This window comes from Podarcis vaucheri, assembly GCF_965113315.1.
Source record: "Podarcis vaucheri genome assembly, chromosome: 2".
NCBI lineage: Eukaryota > Metazoa > Chordata > Lepidosauria > Squamata > Lacertidae > Podarcis > Podarcis vaucheri.
In genome coordinates, this window is record NC_138760.1 from 98,600,282 (window position 1) to 98,622,656 (window position 22,375).

Genomic DNA, 22,375 nt, shown 5'->3' on the forward strand with positions numbered 1-22,375 from the left:
CAATCATCTTTCCATTGCTAGCAAGATTACCCATTGTCATACAACTGAAAATTAGTTTGACCTTTGCAGGATTCCAGGCCTGCGTTTTGTTTTTCCACTTGACTTGAGAATACAATGAAGTCAGTTTAAGCACATTGCTCCTCATTCTCAGATGTATCTGGCTACTCGTTTTTCACCTTACATCTGCAATTACCAGTGACATATCAAATATTAAGCTCACCTCACCAATTCTTTTATCAAAAGTAGTATGTTTCCGGAATTTTATATGAAATGTGCTTGGCTGTATTTTTCCTTCCTGGTACCTGTGTGTTCAAACTGCAAGATACTATATTCTTCTTCTATAAATAAATCGTTGGCACTCTGTGTTAACCATGACACCAACTTTGTTATTCCTCTGAGTTTAAAAATGAAGAGGGTGCATTAATTTTCAGATACATGTGAATAAAATATGAACAGGGAACATTCACTTATTAGAATGCTGCACAATGGAAGCAGAGGGTCTCAGCAGTCAAACCGTTCTCAGATGAATGAGCTCTGGGTAGTGCCACACATTTTACCTGGTATTAGTGCAGCTTTTTGAAGTACAGGAAAACCAAATCCATGGTTAGCTGAGAAAGCAGAGTTAGAGGTTATCTGATCCACTTAAAGGCAGGGGAGATATTTAAGAGAGGGGAGCAGGAACAAAGAATCATCAGTCAATCAGAAGGAAAAAAACTAAGGTATGGAGGAATCAAACAGGTAATGTGCAAACAAACGGTCCTAGGCACAGGCAATAGAATGGGCATCTGTTTGCAATTCAGGAGCTTAGTAGCTTGCTGGACAGAGCTTGTATCAGCTGGTGTTGAGGAACACCGAAAGCAGAAGCAACAACAAAAATTCCCAGTCATCTCTGGAAGATCTCTTTTTTTCATACTTATCTTCTTGATTTGAGTATTATCTCATAAGCTTTAAAACATCAGTCTTTATCAAGCTGAGCAGACACATTAAGAAAAGACATCTGGCTGAGATTATATTTTAGGAAATACCCAAGTTTCCAATAAATGCTTACAGTTGCCTTTCATAGAATCATAGAATCATAGAGTTGGAAGAGACCACAAGGGCTATCGAGTCCAACCCCCTGCCAAGCAGGAAACAGCATCAGAGCACTCCTGACATATGGTTGTCAAGCCTCTGCTTAAAGACCTCCAAAGTAGGAGACTCCACCACACTCCTTGGCAGCAAATTCCACTGTCGAACAGCTCTTACTGTCAGGAAGTTCTTCCTAATGTTTAGGTGGAATCTTCTTTCTTGTAGTTTGGATCCATTGCTCCGTGTCCGCTTCTCCGGAGCAGCAGAAAACAACCTTTCTCCCTCCTCTATGTGACATCCTTTTATATATTTGAACATGGCTATCATATCACCCCTTAACCTCCTCTTCTCCAGGCTAAACATGCCCAGCTCCCTTAGCCGTTCCTCATAAGGCATCGTTTCCAGGCCTTTGACCATTTTGGTTGCCCTCCTCTGGACACGTTCCAGTTTGTCAGTGTCCTTCTTGAACTGTGGTGCCCAGAACTGGACACAGTACTCCAGGTGTGGTCTGACCAGAGCAGAATACAGTGGCACTATTACTTCCCTTGATCTAGATGCTATACTCCTATTGATGCAGCCCAGAATTGCATTGGCTTTTTTAGCTGCCGCGTCACACTGTTGGCTCATGTCAAGTTTGTGGTCAACCAAGACTCCTAGATCCTTTTCACATGTACTGCTCTCAAGCCAGGTGTCACCCATCTTGTATTTGTGCCTCTCATTTTTTTTGCCCAAGTGCAATACTTTACATTTCTCCCTGTTAAAGTTCATCTTGTTTGTTTTGGCCCAGTTCTCTAATCTGTCAAGGTCGTTTTGAAGTGTGATCCTGTCCTCTGGGGTGTTGGCCACCCCTCCCAGTTTGGTGTCATCTGCAAATTTGATCAGGATGCCCTTGAGTCCATCATTCAAGTCATTGATAAAGATGTTGAATAAGACCGGGCCCAAGACAGAACCCTGTGGCACCCCACTAGTCACTCTTCTCCAGGATGAAGAGGAACCATTGATGAGCACCCTTTGGGTTCGGTCAGTCAGCCAGTTACAAATCCACTGAGTGGTAGCATAGTCAAGACCGCATTTTACCAGCTTCTTTACAAGAATATCATGGGGCACCTTATCAAATGCCTTGCTGAAATCAAGGTAGGCTACATCCACTGCGTTCCCTTCATCTACCAGGCTTGTAATTCTGTCAAAAAACGAGATCAGGTTAGTCTGACATGACTTATTTTTCAGAAATCCATGCTGACTATTGGTGATCACAGCATTCCTTTCTAGGTGCTCACAGACTGTTTGCTTAATGATCTGCTCCAGAATCTTCCCTGGTATTGATGTCAGACTGACTGGGCGGTAATTATTTGGGTCCTCTCTTTCCCCCTTTTTGAAAATAGGGACAACATTTGCCCTCCTCCAGTCTGCCGGGACTTCACCTGTTCTCCAGGAATTCTCAAAGATGACTGCCAGTGGTTCTGAGATCACATCTGCCAGTTCTTTTAATACTCTTGGATGCAGTTCATCTGGCCCTGGAGACTTGAATACATCTAAACTAGCCAAATATTCTTGTACTATCTCCTTAGTTACTCTGGGCTGTGTTTCCTTTGCTGAATCATTTGCTCCAAATTCTTCAGGTTGGGCATTGTTTTCTTTATCGGAGAAGACTGAGGCAAAGAAGGCATTGAGGAGTTCAGCCCTTTCTGTGTCCCCTGTTTGCATTTCACCATCTTCTCCTCTGAGTGACCCCACTGTTTCTTTGTTCTTCCTTTTGCTACGAACATACCCATAAAAGCCTTTTTTGTTGCTTTTAACCTCTCTAGCAAGCCTGAGTTCATTCTGTGCTTTAGCTTTTCTGACTTTGTGTCTACACGTGCTGGCTATTTGTTTGAATTCCTCTTTGGTGGTTTCCCCCCTTTTCCATTTTTTGTACACATCCTTTTTTAATCTTAATTCAGTTAAAAGTTCTTTAGATAGCCACCCTGGCTTCTTTAGGCACCTTCCATGTTTCCGTCTCATTGGTATTGCCTGACGTTGTGCTTTTACTATCTCCCTCTTAACAAACTCCCAGCCATCATGAACTCCCTTTCCTTTTAGTATTGTTGTCCATGGGATCTCACCCAGCACTTCCCTAAGTTTTATGAAGTCGGCTTTCTTAAAGTCAAGAAATTGAGTCCTAGTATTTCCTTACTCCATAACCAAAATGTTTTCCTTACTTTCCTTACTCCATAACCAAAATGTACTCTGACTTAATGTTCTCACCACAAGACTGGATTGAAAAATTAGCAGCATCTGACAACACCCAACATGTGAATACAGAGCAAAGCCAAAAATTGAAATACTGGCAATTATGTGAGTAAACAAAGACTTACTTTAAAAAAAAACCATTTCTGCAGGCAATGTCTTCATCATGGCCACATTTTGAAAGCACCAGAGCAATAGGTATCACGGGAACCTTGGCTTCATCAAGAACTGGCATGATTTGGCTGTTCCAAACAGAAGAGGAGAAAGCAGAAGTAGCAGAAGATGGGAGAACAGAAAGCGGGCACCTAGGGAACTCTAGATGACAGAGGAAGGAAGCAGCACTGCCAGCTCTCCCCCCTGCCCTTCCTGCAGAGTGAACAGTCTTAGGGGTGAGGGAGAGAGACCTAGACCAGCGAGTGAGGGCCTGGACAGGAAGTGACAGTGCCAGAGCTGGAGGCAAAGGGGCAGAAGACAACCTTGTCACCAAGATCCCGTTGCCACCTTCATAGGTGGGATCAGAGGCATCCACCCCAACAGAGCATATGTGTGCAGCAGGCTCAAAGAGCAAGAGAGTCCTATAACTGAACCTATAAGTAGTCATCTTTAAAAGCTTGGCAAAAGCTTCATCACTTCTGAACCTCCTGCCTTGCTCATATACCTTGAAGTCTTGCATTCTGGACCTTGTGTTTGCTGCTCAGCCTGGACGGCTATTTACCTGAAGAAAGACCTCTTCCTTATTTGCAAGAGTCATTGTGTTTTGAGATGGAAGCCTGACATAGACCCTATTGACAGTGAAATCCTTTATCCTTCCTCAGAAACGCCGTGGTGCATCTGCAGCAGCACAACACACCTTCATCTGGCCCAGCAGCAACAAAACATGTCTGCCCCATACCTTTAGATAACATTTTAAAGGTTACCAAATTTTAGGAGAGAAAAGGGAAATCATAACACCTACTCATTGGCTCACTCATTCATTGCTAGTTTGGTCAAGTGTCCTTATTCCCAAGAGTCACATAAAGAACAACATACATTGCTAATACTTCACTGTTGGGTAATCCTGCTTCTAAATCCAAACGAGACTGTGCAAGCTTTAGTTTACACAGCCACAGACCCTAGTAGCAACCAATTAAAACATCAAAATCATATCGGATCTAGGAAATCATGGCTCTACTCCACTCTATACAACATCTGAAATCATTTTCATCTCTGGAGGTCACAGCTCAAGTGCATGTTGGCAGTTAAAATTTGTCTTTATCCCTCAGGTGGCGCAACGGGTCAGTGCACCTAGCTGCTAACCAGAAGGTTGATGGTTCGAGCCCACACAGGGATGACTGTGGGCAGGATTCCTGCATTACAGGGGGTTGGACTAGATGACCCTCAGGGTCCCTTCCAACTCTACAATTCTATGAAGACAGGAAGAGCTGAGGAGAACAGCAAGGAATGTGGTAAGACTTACAGTATGTCTGTTAACATGTTAACAAGTGACATGTGTGCGACAACCTCCATTATATATCTAATCACAAATACTGGCTGCATTAATTTCAAATGAAAACCAAAGCTGAAACATTGTTTTTAGACAGAACTTGAATAACTACATCTAGCTGAATATAAAACAGAATAAAGTTTTCCCGGATGGTAAAGGATAGCTATATAATGAAAATAACCATTCAAATATGCTAAAAATAATGGAAAATGTTGCAATTCAAAGTGACCTGCATTTTCAAATTATCAATCTGCTGCATCTATTTAAAAAACTAATTTGTATGCATACCTCAAGGCCTGGTTTGAAATCCTGCTTAAAATGCCTTCCTACAATCTGCTAAGAGTGATTCTTACTCCTTTACTTGCACACATGTTCAGCAGAGGGCATTCTGTAGCTGTGCAGTTAAATGATACCCACACAAGATCACTCCTATTAAAATCTGATGCATTTAACCCTTCTTTTTTTAAAAAAATGTGTGTTCTTCTGTTAACTACTAAACAAGTACTTTTTCCCCATGAGCTAGCAGCTGACTCATGTTCAAAAATGTACTTGAGAAGCTGAGAGAGTAAAACAGCAACTGAACTCTGCCATTTTAATTTTTTTTAAAAAACCAAGCTTTTACCAATAAAGCATCAGTCAGCAACAGAAGTTGGTGGCACTATCTGCTGAAATCTGCTCAACAGTCACCAAAAATGGAAAGCAGAGTCCTGAGGAAATAAAGACGTAACAACCTAGAGCTTCTCAACTCTGCTGGAGCCATTAAGCATCAACCGCAGTTAAACCTAGACTACAGCTAAACGTAAAAGGAAGAAAGCTGGCATATCATTTTAAGGTATGAAAGCTTAAGTGCATATTTAGCGAAGTAGTATAGAATAAACTGCAGGTGGAGGTCAAAGGAGAAAAGCCTTAAAATGCAGATTTAGTCAAGCTTAAGATAGGTCAGGTTATATTTCCACAAAGAAGCTCATGTGGCTGTTAAATATTTCTACTTGGGATCCTGCTCACACCTGCCAAGTTGTTCATTCAATAACATCTGCCTGATTTGTGTTTGCAAACTATCCACATCCAAGCACTTTGAACACAGCTGCCTTGTACTATTTCAGCCTTCTAAATAAATAAACAAACTCATAGAAGTTATTAGCCTGCTCTGGTACAAGTAAAGACCTTGGTCAGGATGGCTACAGAGAACAGCAAGGTGGTCTAAGGCAATGGAACCAGAGAGTTAAGGGAAGGGGAGAATTTTAATCCTGCAGAGCTATGGGTTTATGAGTTTGGTAATTTTCAGGGAGTGGGTGGGTGTTCTCTAGTTGTACCAAACTTGCAGAGATTATATGTGCTGCTTAATTTTCAGAACGGACTGAGGGCTATGCCCTCTGTGTTGTTAGTCTTTCTCCTTAATTCTGTGATAGTAGCAGGCAGCACTTGCTTGGAAGAAAGAGGGCAGCCCTCTGTACGGTCAGATGCTCCTTGCAGGCTAGTAGAATGTTTATTATTACTTTCCTATCAAGCCTGGACATAACTTGTGGACCCCCAGGAAAAGATATTATGAAACAGCGGTATCCATGCCACATCACTATGATACAATGTTTTAAGCAGCTGACTCAATAATCTAATTATGACTGTGGTAGTAAAGCTACAACTAAAGTAAAGTAAAGGTACCCCTGCCTGTATGGGCCAGTCTTGACAGACTCTAGAGTTGTGCGCTCATCTCACTCTAGAGGCCGGGAGCCAGCGCTGTCTGCAGACACTTCCGGGTCACGTGGCCAGCGTGACGAAGCTGCTCTGGCGAGCCAGAGCCGCACACGGAAACGCCGTTTACCTTCCCGCTAGTAAGCGGTCCCTATTTATCTACTTGCACCCGGGGGTGCTTTCGAACTGCTAGGTTGGCAGGCGCTGGGACCGAGCAACGGGAGTGCACCCCACTGCGGGGATTCGAACCGCTGACCATGCGATCAGCAAGTCCTAGCCGCGTCCCCCCCAAAAAAGGGGGGGAGCTACAACTAGGCTGTATAATTTTCAGACTGAAGCAGGGGGCTCTCAAAGGATAAGGACAAGTACCAGTGGAAGCAGCAGAGGAAGAGAAGGCCTAGATCTAATTTTAGAAACTACCATCAATCCTGTTATGTTTATTCATTTTGGAATCCTTCAAGAATGATTTAGTAAACCTTGAGAGATGGTTGTTGTGGCTTTACCATACCATCAATTCTAAAACGACACACTTTTCAGGTTGTGTACAAATGTATGGTGTCAAAAGCTGATAGACTGGATATTAAGAATAAACCACAAAGACTTTAAAGGGTTTTTATAAATGGCAGCAGTTTTAGGAGTACACGTATTAGATTATTATAGATTCTGATGTCAACAGAACAATGCAGATGACAGTATACAATTTTGTTTTGCTGTTTTAAAAAATGGTTTGTGCTTATCTACAAACCTAATGAGTTTTCTATAACACTGACTGAAAAATAAATACACGTGCCTAGCTTTGACCAACTGCAAGCTACCTGATCAACCTTACACATGACTATGTGAAAATGAATTGTCATTCTAGGCAATTCTAGGCATTTGTCATTTTCACAGTTCATATGCAGCACTGTATATTGTGGGGCCTTTCAGCAATTAGCATGGGTTGAAAAACAAATAATACTGAAGTATAAATGCCTCAAAATTCAAAATTTGACATGAGTCAAACTCATATGAATGTTGTCTTCCATTTTTTCCTATCTTGGCATTCAAATATTACTTTGATTCAACTATGTTTTAGTCAGAGTAACCCTAATTTGTTCATTAACTTTAACAAGTAAAAATCTCTTTTCTTTAATGCCTTAGAGGAAGCAGCAAGTAGTGTCAAACCTGCTAATGATACAAAAAAATTGAAATTTCGAACACTATAGTGGGGAGAACTAAAATTAAAAGTTTCTTACTTAGATTGGAATACCAGGTGCAAAACTAGTTTCAAAACCATAGAACATAAAATCAAAGTAAAGAAAAACAAGTGACTCAGGAGAAGATAATAATCACTCAATTTTGTGCAGGTGAAATACTGCAACCTGAAATAATGCATTTAGTTCTTACCATTTCAGGAAAAATAGAGCAAAACTATAGAAGAGTCAAAGAGAAGAGCCATGCAAATTGGCTGTGCTTGTTTCATTTACAGCAAACGTATGCAGACAACAAGCAATTAATATATTGGTGAATTAGACTTAATAGTTAAGAATAACAGAGTTGATAATCAAATCAATGAATTACCAGTGGTAAAGTATTTATGTCCATATTTGTATTTATCACTATAAATACCATCAATTATGGTATTTAGCTTAAATTACAGTCAAAATTTGACATTGGTGTATTTCATATACTTCCTGTTGCTTGCTGATGTTTATGAGTACCCAGATGTCCACTACATGAATGATGTCTGAAGATGGCATATAATACCAACATTTTGAGGGAAGTGTTTCAAATACCTCTAGGATTATTGTTAGTCTTATAACAAAACACACTTAAGAATACAGAGATGTGCCTCTCCATCCATACACCAACGAGACTAGGGCTGCAATCCTTAAACACTTAACAAAAACTAAGCCCCGCTGAACACAGCAGGGCTAATTTCCAAGTAAGCATGCATAGATTGTGCCATATGGCTGTTCTGCATATTCTGCTTACTCTACTACAACTGTATTATTTTTCATAAGACTCCTCTAGAGTAAATATGATGTTTATCATGTTTTATATTTACCAGTGGTACCTAAGACAGATACTGCCAAGGCAATTCACTGCATAAAAATAGCATGCAAGATACCACAAACAAGGATTCCTATAAATAAAACCAAATAGACTCTTAATGTGCAAATTGCAGCTACTCACAGTGTTGCAGGGAAAAAAGTACCTTCTGAAAAACAGCACACAAGATTATTTATTCACTAAAACATAGCTCGGGATGCTATGACATTTTCTCAGCAAAAATGTAATCTCAAGTATGATTGCCAGGTTAACCCCTGAGAGAGCTCCGAATGTGACTTTTCTTATGTAGTGCAAAACTAATGGAGAAGGATATACTCTGTAAAGTATCAAATATGAATAGAACTGCAAGTATCTGTGCTGTAGAAGCAACATGGTAAACAGCAGACCAATAAAATCTCCCTCACAGACATGCACACAAACTGTAAAGGGCCACTTTTTTGTAAACACACACACACACACGGAGGGGGCAAACCCTGCTATCTCCCACATGCAACCCCCATAAGTTAACATTAAGGCCATTAAACATGCGTAAGAACTGTATACGTACACAGAGATAACAGGTATCTCTGAAGCAGATATTGTGATTGGTTTTGCTGAAACAAACTATGGTTAATAAGCCAAGAATAAATCTTGCTACAGCAAGCTGTTGTTTCTTTGCAGCAAAATGCCCTCCGCAATCTGCAGTTTAGGTACAACACTAAGCTAAAGATTGCTATCTGCTTCTTCTGCACATTAGTAGGAAAGAGCAAAGCAGGCAATATCCATACATTCACACTAAACCCTTAACTATGGTTTGCTGCTACGTGTGTACAAGGCCAACACATTCCCTACCACGCTTTCCTCAGGAACTTTTCTGATAAAGGAATTCCTGGTTTCTCCTCTAACTTCATGAGCCCATCACAAAATATGCAAATAAACAAAAAGCTTGTCTTCATATCTTATAAATCTCAGTTGTATGTGAAGTTTAATCCTTCATTTCCTAGACAGGGCCTAGGTGAGGAGGCATTACTGGAAATCAGGACTGAGAACTGACAACAGTTTGAAGGCTTTGCTACACAGTAAAAAGGCACGTGGGAAGCTATAAAGCAGAATTACATGTTTGGGGAAAAGAATATATGGGTATAGTCTGTCCTGGACTCTTACCATTTTAGAGCTAAAAATAGAATGTACACTACTCCCAGGCATTTGAAGAAATGGGATGGTCAGTTTCACACCTTTCTTTAGTTGATTATCCCTGAATTTTTGTCTGCCAGCATGGTGTGCTTTTAAGGATATTGTTTATACTGTCTTGTATCACTGCATTTTTATTTTTGTATAAATATTTGTATATTTTCATCTGCTGTAATACTTCAAATAGTTGTTCTAAGATAGTCAAGAGAGACTTCTTCAACCTAATACATCTGGAAGTTTACTAGGCCTAATCAAAGCAGTTCTACTGAAGTTAATAGACTATCAGACTAACTTAGGGCCATTAATTTCAGTGAGTCTACTCTGAGTAGAACACAGCCGGTTACAACTCAAAGTATTAATGATTCATATGCATCTTCACGTTCAGCAGACCAGAGAAGAGTCGGCAAGATTTACCTTGCCTGGGCCGGATCGCGTCTGCGCAGACGTGATTTCCAGCGCCGCGGAAACGAGTCCCCGCTCCATATTGCACCGGTTTAGTGCAGAGTGTGGGGACTCGCCAAGTGGGTGGCTCGATTCGGGGGCGGCTTGTGGGCCGTTTAAACAACCCCCGTGGGCCGCTGGTGGCCCATGGACCACAGGTTGCCAACCCCTGGACTAGAGCAATGGTTTACAATCATTTGGGGCCCATGGGCACATTTGTAAAAAGAAAAAGGTGTTGCGGGCATACACACACTCACACGCTGTAAACTATTCTACTGGGTGCAATAGAGTACTCTATTTCAAGGCTAATTTTGGCAGAAGGAAGAGTGCCATAGAAGGCACACTGCAGTTGCCAAAGAAAGCCTCTGTGAGTGGGTGTGCACCTGCCATATTGGTGACCCATGAGCTAGAGTAGGTCAGCTTAACTTCAGTATGACCAACAACCCCATCCCAGTTAAGTGGTGTCAGAAACAAAAACTTAACATGAGTGTTGTGGAGACAGTCATGCTAGAGAAGCTGCCTATACTTACTCCCACTTTCTCCTTCCAAGCACCAGGCCCCTGACTCTCAGAAGAGGCTTTTTGGGGAACACAGAGAGATGCAATGAGGAGAATGTAGGGAGGCACAGTTTTATAAATGCAAAAATTCTGGATCCAGATCTATATCTTAATTGTAAACGTGGCATTATTGACTAAGAGAGCTAATGAGACTTGGGCTAAAAAAGATAAATGAATCAAAGCAAAAGCCTTGTATTTTAGGCATGTGATCTTACATATTTATTAGCTTTAACAGAGAGCCTCCAAAGCGGAGCACACAAGACACAAAATCTACACTCTTCTCTATTCAGCTATGAGGGTAGGTGCACAGAGATACACATGGACTGACATCACCCAATGGACATTTGTTGGAAGCAGGCTCCAAATGTAGAACAGCAAAGAGGCATGTGGCCAAGCTGCTTGTGAACATGTGGCTGGCGAGTTACCAATTGCAGTTATTTTCTCCAAAAAGGACAAGGCATGTACTTCAGCCATGCTCTCCTCTTCTGCTTCATAGGTACAAAAGGTATGCATTACAATTCCTGCTTTCAGCCAGAAGGCTAGACTCAACCAGAACAGTTATGACAAAAGGAGTAATTACATAAGCATAACCGAAGGGGATGTAGCACTTTTGGAAAATGTTCTTAGCAGGAAGTGGGAAGAGGAAAACACAAGGGGTGGTTGCATGGCAAGACTTCTTGCTACACACCACTAGTTAATTCACCTGAGCAACTGTGGAACTCAAGCAACAGTTTTGGGGATACATGCAATTTTAACTCTGTTTTATGGGATTAATGGAGAATGAATGAAACCCCATGTAAAAATGCACTCAGGATAGCCACCCCTCATCTGATTAATATGGTATCTTTTACTGCCTTGTGGCAATTATTGGCTACAGAAATGGCATGTGTAGCAACACTGGTCCCATGAAACATATCTGAATAGACCCACATACACACACAAGTAACCAAGGAGGGTGATACATGTAAATAAAGTTAAGTAAGTGCATAAGCAAAATGTGTACACCAGCAATAAATGAGAGTCAGTGCAGTATGCCAGATTTATACCACTGTATTTGGTTCTGTGAAATGTGGGTCTGAATCATTACCCTGCCATGGCCCTGAGCAAATTATTTTCTCGGTCACAGTTCCACAGTCATAAAATGGGAATATTGTACATACTTCCAAGGATTATGTTAGGGCAAAGAGAATGAAAAACTGTAAAGCATGTTGCATACTAGAAGTGTGATATGACTACTAAACAGTAGAAGTAATTATTGTATTATGCAGAAAGGTGTGCACCTCTAGCACTAATGTACCTTTATCCTTCCATTTCTCCAATCCTGTACAATATAATGTGTTTATACTCACTGGAAACAGATATAAATTATAGGGCCCATATAAGAATCAAGCTCTAGCTGCATTTAGTAGTGGCGTCATCCTTAACCATCATAGAACAGTTTAAGCCCACAGGATAATAAACACAGTGAAACTGAGGCTAATGCAGCACATGAGAAGTGAGGAAATTAGAGGGGCTATTGTAAAGTCCTCAAATTCATTTATATCCAATTGATATTAAGGATGCTGGCTAACAATTTCCTGCAGAAAAAGCTTGTGTACTGCAGTCATATTATTTTAGGATGAAACCCAGGGATAACACTAAAATGCTGATAAGCTCACATTACTAAAAAGTAATAATTCTGAATTGAAATCTGAATTTTTAAAATTGAACTTGAAATCATAGATTGATCCATCCTTTAGAATGAACTGATTTTGCTACACTTCTGTGCTTATCTTTAACTTAGACGACCTCATTCTTTCTGTCTTCCAGAAATAAAATTTAAAAGACTGATATCTTATCAAGAAGCAGACATAGTGCTTCTACCAGTTGGGGGAGGGGAACACTGCTCAGTATTCCTGCCCAAGGGCCAAAGAGCCTTGCTCAATTTGTCCACAGGCCTGAAAAGGTTAAAGAGCACTAGCAAGCACTTCTTCCGACTATTTTAAGCTACCAGCAATGCATTATTTCCCAACATCAGTCAAGCTAGAAAGTAATTTTGTCCACATTGCAAATGTTATACTGGATAGCTTCCTATGAATTCAGTGCTTAGGCCATGGCAAAGTCAATGAGAGTCTTTTAATTGGCTAAGCATCAGGTCTTCCATTATACTATAAAATGCTTAGAGTACAGGTAGAATATTAGCATACACTCAGACAGACGCCACATGCTGCAAGAGAACAAAATCATTGTCTATTAAAGAGAAAGGGATTCCCGGAGGCTTCTGGTAGGGCTCTGTGGAAGAGGGATGTTGAACTAGATGGATCTTTGGTCTGATGTACTATAACTCTTTTTATGTTCCCAAGTAGTTCTGTAGAAGATATAAGAGGTTATATTGTGACAAGCTGTATGGCCAAGCTTGAAAGCTTACAATGAGAAGGCAAAGGGTTATACATAAGGAGACATACATTTCCTGCAGTGCAATATATATGAGATTATGGGAAAACGTGGTGGTGGTGGGGAATGAACAGCTATTATGATACTAAGGGTATCTATGCCAATGAATAGCAGGTTTAGATATTCCTGACAACTTTAACTGCAAAATGGAACCAAGTTTTCTAATCTATGATGTTAACACCTACAGAAAAGCATCTGAATATGGTTATAGTCAGAAACCAGATCAATGACCCAGTAAAGCTATTCATACCAGAAGTGAAAGATGCATCATGTAGCACACAATTGACAGCACACTGTACTTGGCCTGTGTGTACCATGCAACTGACAACTATTTTATCATCTAAATTGTTTTAACAGCTTATAAATATGCCTTGCGATTTCACATTTTCAGTTTGCACGACGTAATTCCAACCACTGGTAAGGGAAACAGCACTTGTGGTTTGAGGAGGCACAGAAACAGTCTTGCTTATTTCCACAAGTGGCAGTAACTACCATTGCATTCCAATTTTAGACACTATACATGTGTGGCAAAGTACCACTGATTTCAATGGAACTTGCTTACAACGAACTGTTTGTCTACAGCAGTCATAATTATCACCTCTGCGTTATAACACTCATGTCAAACCTTGTTGACTGGGTGTGTGTCAACGTATTCTTTCCTTACCAGCTGTGGCTTACAGCCTATTTCAGTTATAGAAGTACCCTCAGATAAACCACAGCAGCTGCTGGGTTGTTGTTTTTTTAAAGAAAAAAATGCAGTAGTGTTGATCTTGTGATCCCCTAATATTAGGAATGAATCCAGATGGTGGCATTCAACTACTGTCAAACAGAAATGGTTTTGTAACTTGCATCCACAAGGCAAGAGAGATACTATGGAAATACACAACTTCAAGCAATGATTGCCCATAAATTAACACAGGCACAGGCAGAGATTCAAAACTGCGCAGTTCAGCCTATAAAGAGTGAGATGGAAACAAATGCCTCAAAATGCAGCAGAGCTGTTTCCAAACTACTTCCATCCCAACCCACTTAAAAATGTATGCCCACCTTCACCCCTGCTCAAAAGTTGGTCCCTGGAGAAGAAGCGGTAATTATTTCTAATTTAGTGTGTTCAGGGTCCCAAGCAATGAAATGTTTGTGGTTTTTGATTCACACTCAACCTAGCACTTTCAACAGCATCATTTATTATTCTAAAAGTAATAATTTCATTAAGGTAGTACAGAAGTTTTAACACAAAATCTATAACAACCTTAAAAAACACAAAAACCAAAAATGATGTCTGGATTTATATAGATCATTTTAAACACATTTCAAAAAGTAGCTTAGTCGGGTGGGTGGGGGGAGGGGAGAATAAATATAAATAAAATATATTTTCATTATTTTTGAATGATAGATCTCTAGGATTTTAGTATATCCTTTCCTACAGAGCACAAATAACCATAAACACAGTGACAGCTATCCTGCTTTCATTTACCTTAAATGAAAATCAGTATGTAAAATGCTAACTAGCCTCACTTGTTATGCAAGCAGCATCATTTCATTTGTAGTTTACTGAGCAAGTCATTTCTGTCTGGGTAAGTGACACAACATGCTGCATTATGTTGCTCGCAACACAGAAAGCTAACAACCACCCTTGGGAAGACAGAATTTGAAAACTGGAAAAAGGAACACTTGTTTGCATCCAGTAAAAGTTGTCCCAAGAATTTACACAAGATTAACCCAATAGTTGTACTCTACATGTGTGTACATGCACAAACAACCACACACACACACACACACACACACCCTGTATCACTTTTCTTATCCTTTTCCTAGGCATATTTCAACCTACATAAAGACCCAATCTTTTAATTTGCATAGTAAATAAAAGGAAGCTAGTTCCTTGTATTCGACACTGGAGGAGGGTGTGCAGTGGAAGAGCTGTTAACTTGCTGCTTGTAACACCCAGCTTCCCATTCCTGCAAGACATCAGTTGCTTTTGTGTTTGCTTGTTTCTACTTCCAAAGATATAATTGAACATCTCTGGACCAACACTGGAGTACTAATAGGAGCTCAGGCAAAACCTGACCAGGGTTTTATCATCCAAACGTCTGTTTATCCCAGGATCCACCACACCACTGCCCAGACTCTCTCCTTTTTGCTCATTCCATTTGTTAAAAGACAAGAACGAGGGGCTGATACATATCGTCTGTTTGCCGTCTCTCTGCAAAGGTGACTGGAAAAGATAACTGCTATCTAGCAAAGTTAATCTCCGTATCTGTACTCCTCTGGGTAAACCCTGAGTGGGAATTGTGCAGAAGATAGACTCACATAGGAAGAAGGATCGAGTCTGATGCCCATCAGTACCCTGTCGCACCATCACTACTTCTTTTCATGGGAGGAGGGGGGGAGTCGTAATTTTGCATACCATAGTTTCCCCCTCCCCACTCCATTTCAGTAGGAAAATCTATTTGGCAGCAGCCCTTCCCTACCAGAGCACTCTCGCTCCTTATGCAAACTCTGTTTGGGTGGCAATCTCAGCCACTCCACCTTCTTCCACACTCCAGTCCTGCATATTTGCTCAGAATCAGAGCATACACCGGTCCATCTACCTCAGTAATGAAAACACGGGCTGGCAGCTGCTCGCCCAAGGTTTCAGGCAGAGGTCTCTTTCCCTCCCTCCCTGCTCTACCTGGAGATGCCAGGGTTTGAACCTGGGACCTTCTGCATGCAAAGCTCTACCACTCTGAGCAAGTCCCACCGAGTTCAGCGGAGCTAATTTTACAGCCAGGTTCACAGAGCCCAGGTCTTGCAGCATCCGCTGTCTTACCCCAGAGCAGGGCGCGGACAGACGTGCAAGGCAATTACTCTGAAGTAAGCGCGCGGGAAGTTTTTGTTTGTTTGTTTTTGAGCGGAGGCAAATCACGGGCCGCTACGCTCTGCACGACGGGGCTTCAAAGCAAACCGACCACGCAGCCGAAGTGCTGCAGGCGAAACTGCAAAACCCAGCAGACAGTTTGGCAAAACACCAGCCTCCACAGCTCGAAGGAGAACTAGAAGCGCCCGGGTCCTCGCGCCGTGACCAATAAAACTTGTTGACTCGGGGAGTGTGGGGGAGAGTGTCGCCCAAATCCGAGGGCCAAAATTGTGCATGCCAAGAGAAGCCCGGAGCCCACCCACCTCCCGCGAGAATAAGACTGAATCCATGCCCGAGCTAAGAGAAAAAGAGCTGGAGGCAGAGGCTGTGCACGAGAGGGGAAAGGACAGCCTGGGTGGGATTGATGGTGGTGCAGACGCTGCCTTGAATTGTTTCTCTTTCTCCACATACCCAAACGAACCCCCTCCTTTTTTTGGGTGGAAGCACCTGCTCTTTCCCTTCAAAGGCAGCAGCGACCCGCCACTGTGAAGCGAGAGAGAGAGAAAGGCACCTTTTCCCGCTCTTTCCCCCACACCCGCCCGCGCGCCCCCTCCTCCTTCCCCTCACAACAAACACGGCGCTGCACTCCGGGACGCGCAGCCCAACCCGAGCCTTACCTTGACGCGGGAAGCTGCCAAGAGGCTCCTCCGAGCGGCTGCGGGCAGAGCTCCCAGGCTGGCGAAGGAAGCAAGCAAGACAAGCCGCTGCCGCCGCTGGTGGTAGCGGCGCGCTGAGGCGGCTCTTCTCTCTCTCTCCCTTCCGCGCTTTATTATTATATTTTTACGCTCGCGCCCGGAGAGTCCTGCTTTCCCGCTGCGGGGCGCGAAGCCTCGAGGGCTGCTGAGGAGCCGGAATGCCGGACGGAGGCGAATTTGGGGGCGCTGTGGCGGCGGCGGCGGCGCTGCTGGTGTTGGCGGTCGCCGAGAGCCAACCCCACCCTCCTCCTCCTCCCCAAATCTACTCCTCGGCTGCCGGTGGGGCGGCGAGGGTGAGGGAGAGGCAGATTAAAAGAACGGCGAGGAAGAACACGGCGTCTGCCAACTATCCGAGCCGCTTCAGTGTTAGCTCCGCCTCCCCCACCTTCTCCTTCTTTTTCTCCTCTCCCCTTTTCTTCACCCGGTTCCGTTCTTCTTTCCCTCCTTCTCTTGCCCTGCAGTAGAGATTGGGCGAAGGGAGAAAGAGCCGCACAGGTTCTTTTTAGCTAGGAGGGATTCTGAGGGGCGTGGTTAAAGGAGGGGGAAAATGTGTGCGGGCACGTGCGCATCCCGGCTGCAAAAGCAACCCATAGATCTCACTAGACCTTTGGAGGGGAAGAGAAGCCTCTGTCGCTGCTGCTGCTGCCGCCGCCGCCGCGCAGCAAGAGTATCATTGATTTTCATGGAACGGGAATGGATTGCATACACATGCACGCGGGCGAGCTGGCGAGCCTGGATGCATCAACCCGCAAGCGCCATCTCCGGATGGGCTCCTGCTGAGGAGCACCAGCAACACCACCGCTGCTTGCTGACTTGGGAGGTTTGGGACCCACTCTATCTAGGCCATGTTCAGAGTTGTTGTTGCAAACGGAATCCCTGATCCAGACCTTGTGCAGAGCGGAAATGAATTAGCTCTCCACCCGGGGAACGGACTTAGAAGCTTTAGACTGCAGAACAGTCTTAAAATAGTTGCAAATAAAAGTTGCAAAATACAACATTGCTCTAAAACACATTGCTCTAGAGCACATTGCTCTAAAACAATGCAGTGCCGCCTTCTTTTTGGTCCTTAATAAATGTCAGTAGATTTACTCTCTCTGATCCAAGAGAGACATCCTGTGCAAGCATCTTGCTTCTTCAGGATAGCCCAGCTTCATTTCTACTGCTGCTGGCTCCAAAGACTGGGGAAGATGCTGAGTTCTCAGGTTTTATGTCCTGTTGAGAGAGCTCTCAGCTTGTTTCCAGGATGAGTCACCAATAAGCCTTAAACACCCTCCTTGTGGCATATACCGAGAGTTTAACCTCCTGTCTAATGCAAACTTCTCTTTGCAAATGCAAACCCTTTCATAAGTCTTCTTTACATCAATTCATCCAGACACTACATTTTATGCATATTAAACATATATCTTTAATAGGCCAGGGTAAGGGAACCTATGGTCCTCTATATGTTGCTAGACACCCAACATATGCCCCAGCCTGTGTGACCCTAGGATCGGGAAATACTGGTTGTAGTCCAACTTATGGAGGGTCAACCTTTTCCCATCCCAGCAAAATGATGTTGGACTCTGATGGATAGCTCAGTTGGCTAGAGTGTGGTGCTGATAACACCAAGGTTGCAGGTTCAGTCCCCATAAGGGACATCTGCATATTCCTGCGTTGCAGGGAATAGGACTTGATGATCCCCAGGGCCCCTTCCAACTCTATGATTCCTATCAGCCTCAGAAGACATGGCCACTGGTGAGGGACAATGGCAGTTGCAACCCAGTGACATCTGGAGGAAAAATGGAGCTGCAGTTGGTGTGAAACTGGTTTGGGAAACTGCCTCAAACAGTAGTATTTCACAATAAAATGCAACATACATATACAGTTTGGGTAATGTATATAATAATAATAATGGAAATGAATTAGAATAAAAAATCAATATGACTAACACACTGCACCTGCCTTTCTGAATGAAGCTTGCAGACCACAGTTTGGACCTTGGGCCACTGTTGGATAACCCCTGTTCTAGTAGCTCTACCAATCCCTGCTCTACCAAGAGGGAGAGAAATAATTGTGAATAGATGGCAACTGCTCCTGCCTTTGCACCCTTGATGGGGAGGAATGCATCGGGTCCCAAAACATCCTTGCTCCTGAATGTGGGAAGGTGATCTGTTGTTACTCAGTGGTGAGGGAAAGGCATCCTGCACAACCTCAGAGGGCCTCACATGTTCCAGGACTCTGATACATGGCCCTTGTGTTCAAAACAGAACCTAGTGAAGACTGTTTCAATAAGAAAATTCATGGTTGCCAGTGGCAAATGTTTAACTCTAGATAGATAGAAAATGGCAGGCTCCTACTTGCCTGAAAATCACACCTGGTAATATTGGCTGCCAGAAACTCTATAAATGATGTGATAGGACAATGGAGTGTGCAACAGAAGAAGTACTTTTCTTTATTTTATTTAGCCCCAATTTGAGGGGTTATTTAGAAGAGATGCAAAGGCACACCATTTTACTCAGGCTTTTGGGAACATTTGATTACTGCTCATCACCTGTTAATGATTTTATTGGTTGTACTGTTGCTTTAGTAATTCATTATGTAATGTATGTTACTGTTTTATTGTTATATAACCCGCCCTTGGACCTTTGGTGAAGGGCAGGTAATAAATGCATATAATAAATTTAATATATTTTTAACAAATCTTTTATCCAAAGAGCTCAAGGTGGAGCAAATGGTGTTGTTCCCCACCCATATTCTCCCAAATCCCAAATTGTTCCCCACCCATATTCTCACCTACCTCACAAATCTGTGAGGTAGGTGAGGCTGAGAGAGTGAGTGACTAGCTCAAGATCATCCATTGAATTTCATTGTTGGTGGTTGATCCTGGGTCCAAGTCTATAAGTACTACGCCATGCTTTTAGTTGAGCTATGCCCTTTCCCCCCTGATAATATAAAATGGTGGCTATTCTGAGTTTGCAGTCCTATGATAAGCCCTCATTAAAGAGAATTGAGACTCATTTCCAAGTAAACAACACATAGTATTGATATGTGGGTTCCTGATCCTCATTGTTACCAGAAGTGTTTTCTATATAGCTATTTGTTTAGTTAGTCCCATCCCCCCAATTCCATGCTGCTTTTGGTAAATAAGGGGGGGCCCATAACAAAATCAACAATATAGTTAAAAATCCAATACAAGTATAGAACTGGAAGAAGCAAAGATCACCAGTTTCAAAGCAATGATTTCTCAACATCAACTTTGTTGGACTGGTCATGTGCAGATGCCTGATTATCGTCTTCCAAAGCAACTACTCTATTCTGAAATTAAAAATGGAAAGTGTAATGCAGGTGGTCAAGAAAAGAGGTTTAAAGACCCTCTCAGGGCAAATCTTTTTTTTAAAAAAATGTAGTATAAACACTGACAACTGGGAAACACTGGCCTGCGAACGCTCCAGTTGGAGAACAGCCTTTACCAAAGGTGTCATGGGCTTTGAAGACGCTGAAACTCAGGACAAAAGGGAGAAACGTGCTAAGAGGAAGGCATGCTTGGCAAACCCTCTCACTGCAATCAATTCCCACCCAGAAACCTATGTCCCCACTGTGGAAGGATGTGTGGATCCACAATTGGCCTCCACAGTCACTTACGGACTCACTGTTAAAACCTTGTTTATGGAAGATAATCTTACTCGGCTACGAGTGATCACCGAAGAAGAAGGAAAAGACAAGTATAGTATAAAATAGGCAACAGCCAGAAGCAAACCAAACAAATAATCCAACAGAAGATAGGAATTAGATTCCATCCGTACTTGGACATATACAAAAGTATATAACTCAAGTCTAAATATTAGCAAGGAGTTTGGCTGGGGAAAGCTGTCCATACTCTGGGTTCCAGTAGTGGCTACCAGAGAGAACACATTGATCCTGGTAACAAACAACCCTACTCATTTGAGAATATGGGGCTTCCTGGAGCAGATCCTAACAAAGGTTCTTACATACCACCACTAGCAGAATCCTGTGGATCCTACTTTTAAGTCTTTTTAGTAACACTTGGAACACTCATCACTAAGCCCTTGATGGGCAATTACTGCTCAGTAGTGACAAAAGTGGCTACAATATAGGAATGACTTGCCTGTTTAGCCCTGTATTATCTGCTCTGACTAGCAAGGCTCTCAGGTAGAGGATGTTCACATGACCTGCTACCTGAGCCTTTAACTGGAAATATTTATAGGGATTGAACCTGGGCCCTCTCTATGTGAGTGAAGCATGAGCTCTGTTATCACTCTATCACTGATCTCCTTTAAAACCAGTAGACAAACTAGCTGTCAGTGCATCCCTTAAAGCACAAATGTTATATCAGAATATAATTATATGAATAACTAGTATTTCTAAATTTCAGCTTCAGAATTAAACAATTTATGAGACTGTTTTTAATTTTTAAAAAAACCACCTGAAACCATCATCACTTTGAAAAGTGTTACCTGTTCTTCTTCCATTCCATATCATTTGGCTGAATTGTTACCTGTTCTCAATGCAAGAACCCACCTCTAAGGCTGTACCACAAGAGATTCTCAGCAAGCTCCCTCCAGTATCAGGCTGTGTGCTTTTCATAGAATTGTAGAATTGGAAGGCGCCATGAGGGTCATCTAGTCTAAGCCGCTGCAATGCAGGAATCTTTTGCCCAACATGAGGCTCGAGCCCATACCTTCCAACATTTCTCCAATGAAAATAGGGAGTCCCATTCCATAATGATAATTTTACTCACTCCTCATAGTTTACTAACTATAGTGTAAGAGAGTTGCCTGCTGCTAAGGTCTACAAGTCCTAACCTGAGAGAAGCTTTTCAGAGGCAGAAGTACCATATTTTTCGCTCTATAAGACGCACCAGACCACAAGACGCATGTAGTTTTTGGAGGAGGAAAACAAGAAAAAAAATATTCTGAATCTCAGAAGCCAGAACAGCAAGAGGGATCACTGTGCAGTGAAAGCAGCAATCCCTCTTGCTGTTCTGGCTTCAGTGATAGCTGCGCAGCCGGTATTCGCTCCATAAGACGCACACACATTTCCCCTTACTTTTTAGGAGGGAAAAAGTGGGTCTTATAGAGCAAAAAATACGGTATTTCACAGGCCTCTTCTACCAGAAAGCCTTTTAACAGAAGTAAGCTACTAGTGTGGCATTAAACATGCAAAGGGTGTGTTGTACCACTGGGATGTAGCTCTCCCTCCCCTAATTTGTTCATTTAGAAATATTCCATAAAGTAAACTACTTGTTTATATTGCTTTATACCCTACATTGATTTAATAGGCATAGTACTTTTAATTTTTTAATTTTTAATTCTTTTTTTTAATTTAAAAAAACCCTTTTGTGAATGTGAACTGTTTTTGTACCTACTTGGTAAATAAGCTGCCAAATGCACTTATTTTGATTGGCACAATACTGTCTAACTTCCTTAGTAACCCGATCTCGCAGCTTTGCTAATCTATACTGAATGTTGACACTCTGAACATTTTAGTGTTTGGAGAACGGGGTATATTGCGGTTGGGGCTGCCAAGAGAACCCACCAGTCCCTGTGGACACTCTGAAGCAGCAAGAAAATACGCAGGTGTCGTGCATCCTTCCCTATTCAACTATATATACTCTATCACACATCATACTCTTCTTCCTGTTGTAGAACAAAATTAACTTCCTGCT

The 22,375-nt window shown here is 42.3% G+C and overlaps 1 protein-coding gene across 6 annotated transcripts in view; it reads right to left on the minus strand.

The window, feature by feature from the left end:
- The window catches only part of LOC309524607 (contactin-4), a 547,669-nt gene extending 530,120 nt beyond the window's left edge, over positions 1–17,549 (minus strand). For 4 of the 6 annotated variants that reach the window (XM_082209344.1, XM_082209342.1, XM_082209337.1 and 1 more), the window contains exon 1: positions 16,633–17,549. The gene's annotated coding sequence lies outside the window, so the exon portion shown is untranslated. Of the gene's footprint in view, positions 1–15,429; positions 15,448–16,632 lie in introns of those variants that run through there. The other 2 variants (XM_082209348.1, XM_082209341.1) reach the window with 2 other exon arrangements.
- Between the last annotated feature and the right edge of the window lie 4,826 nt (positions 17,550–22,375).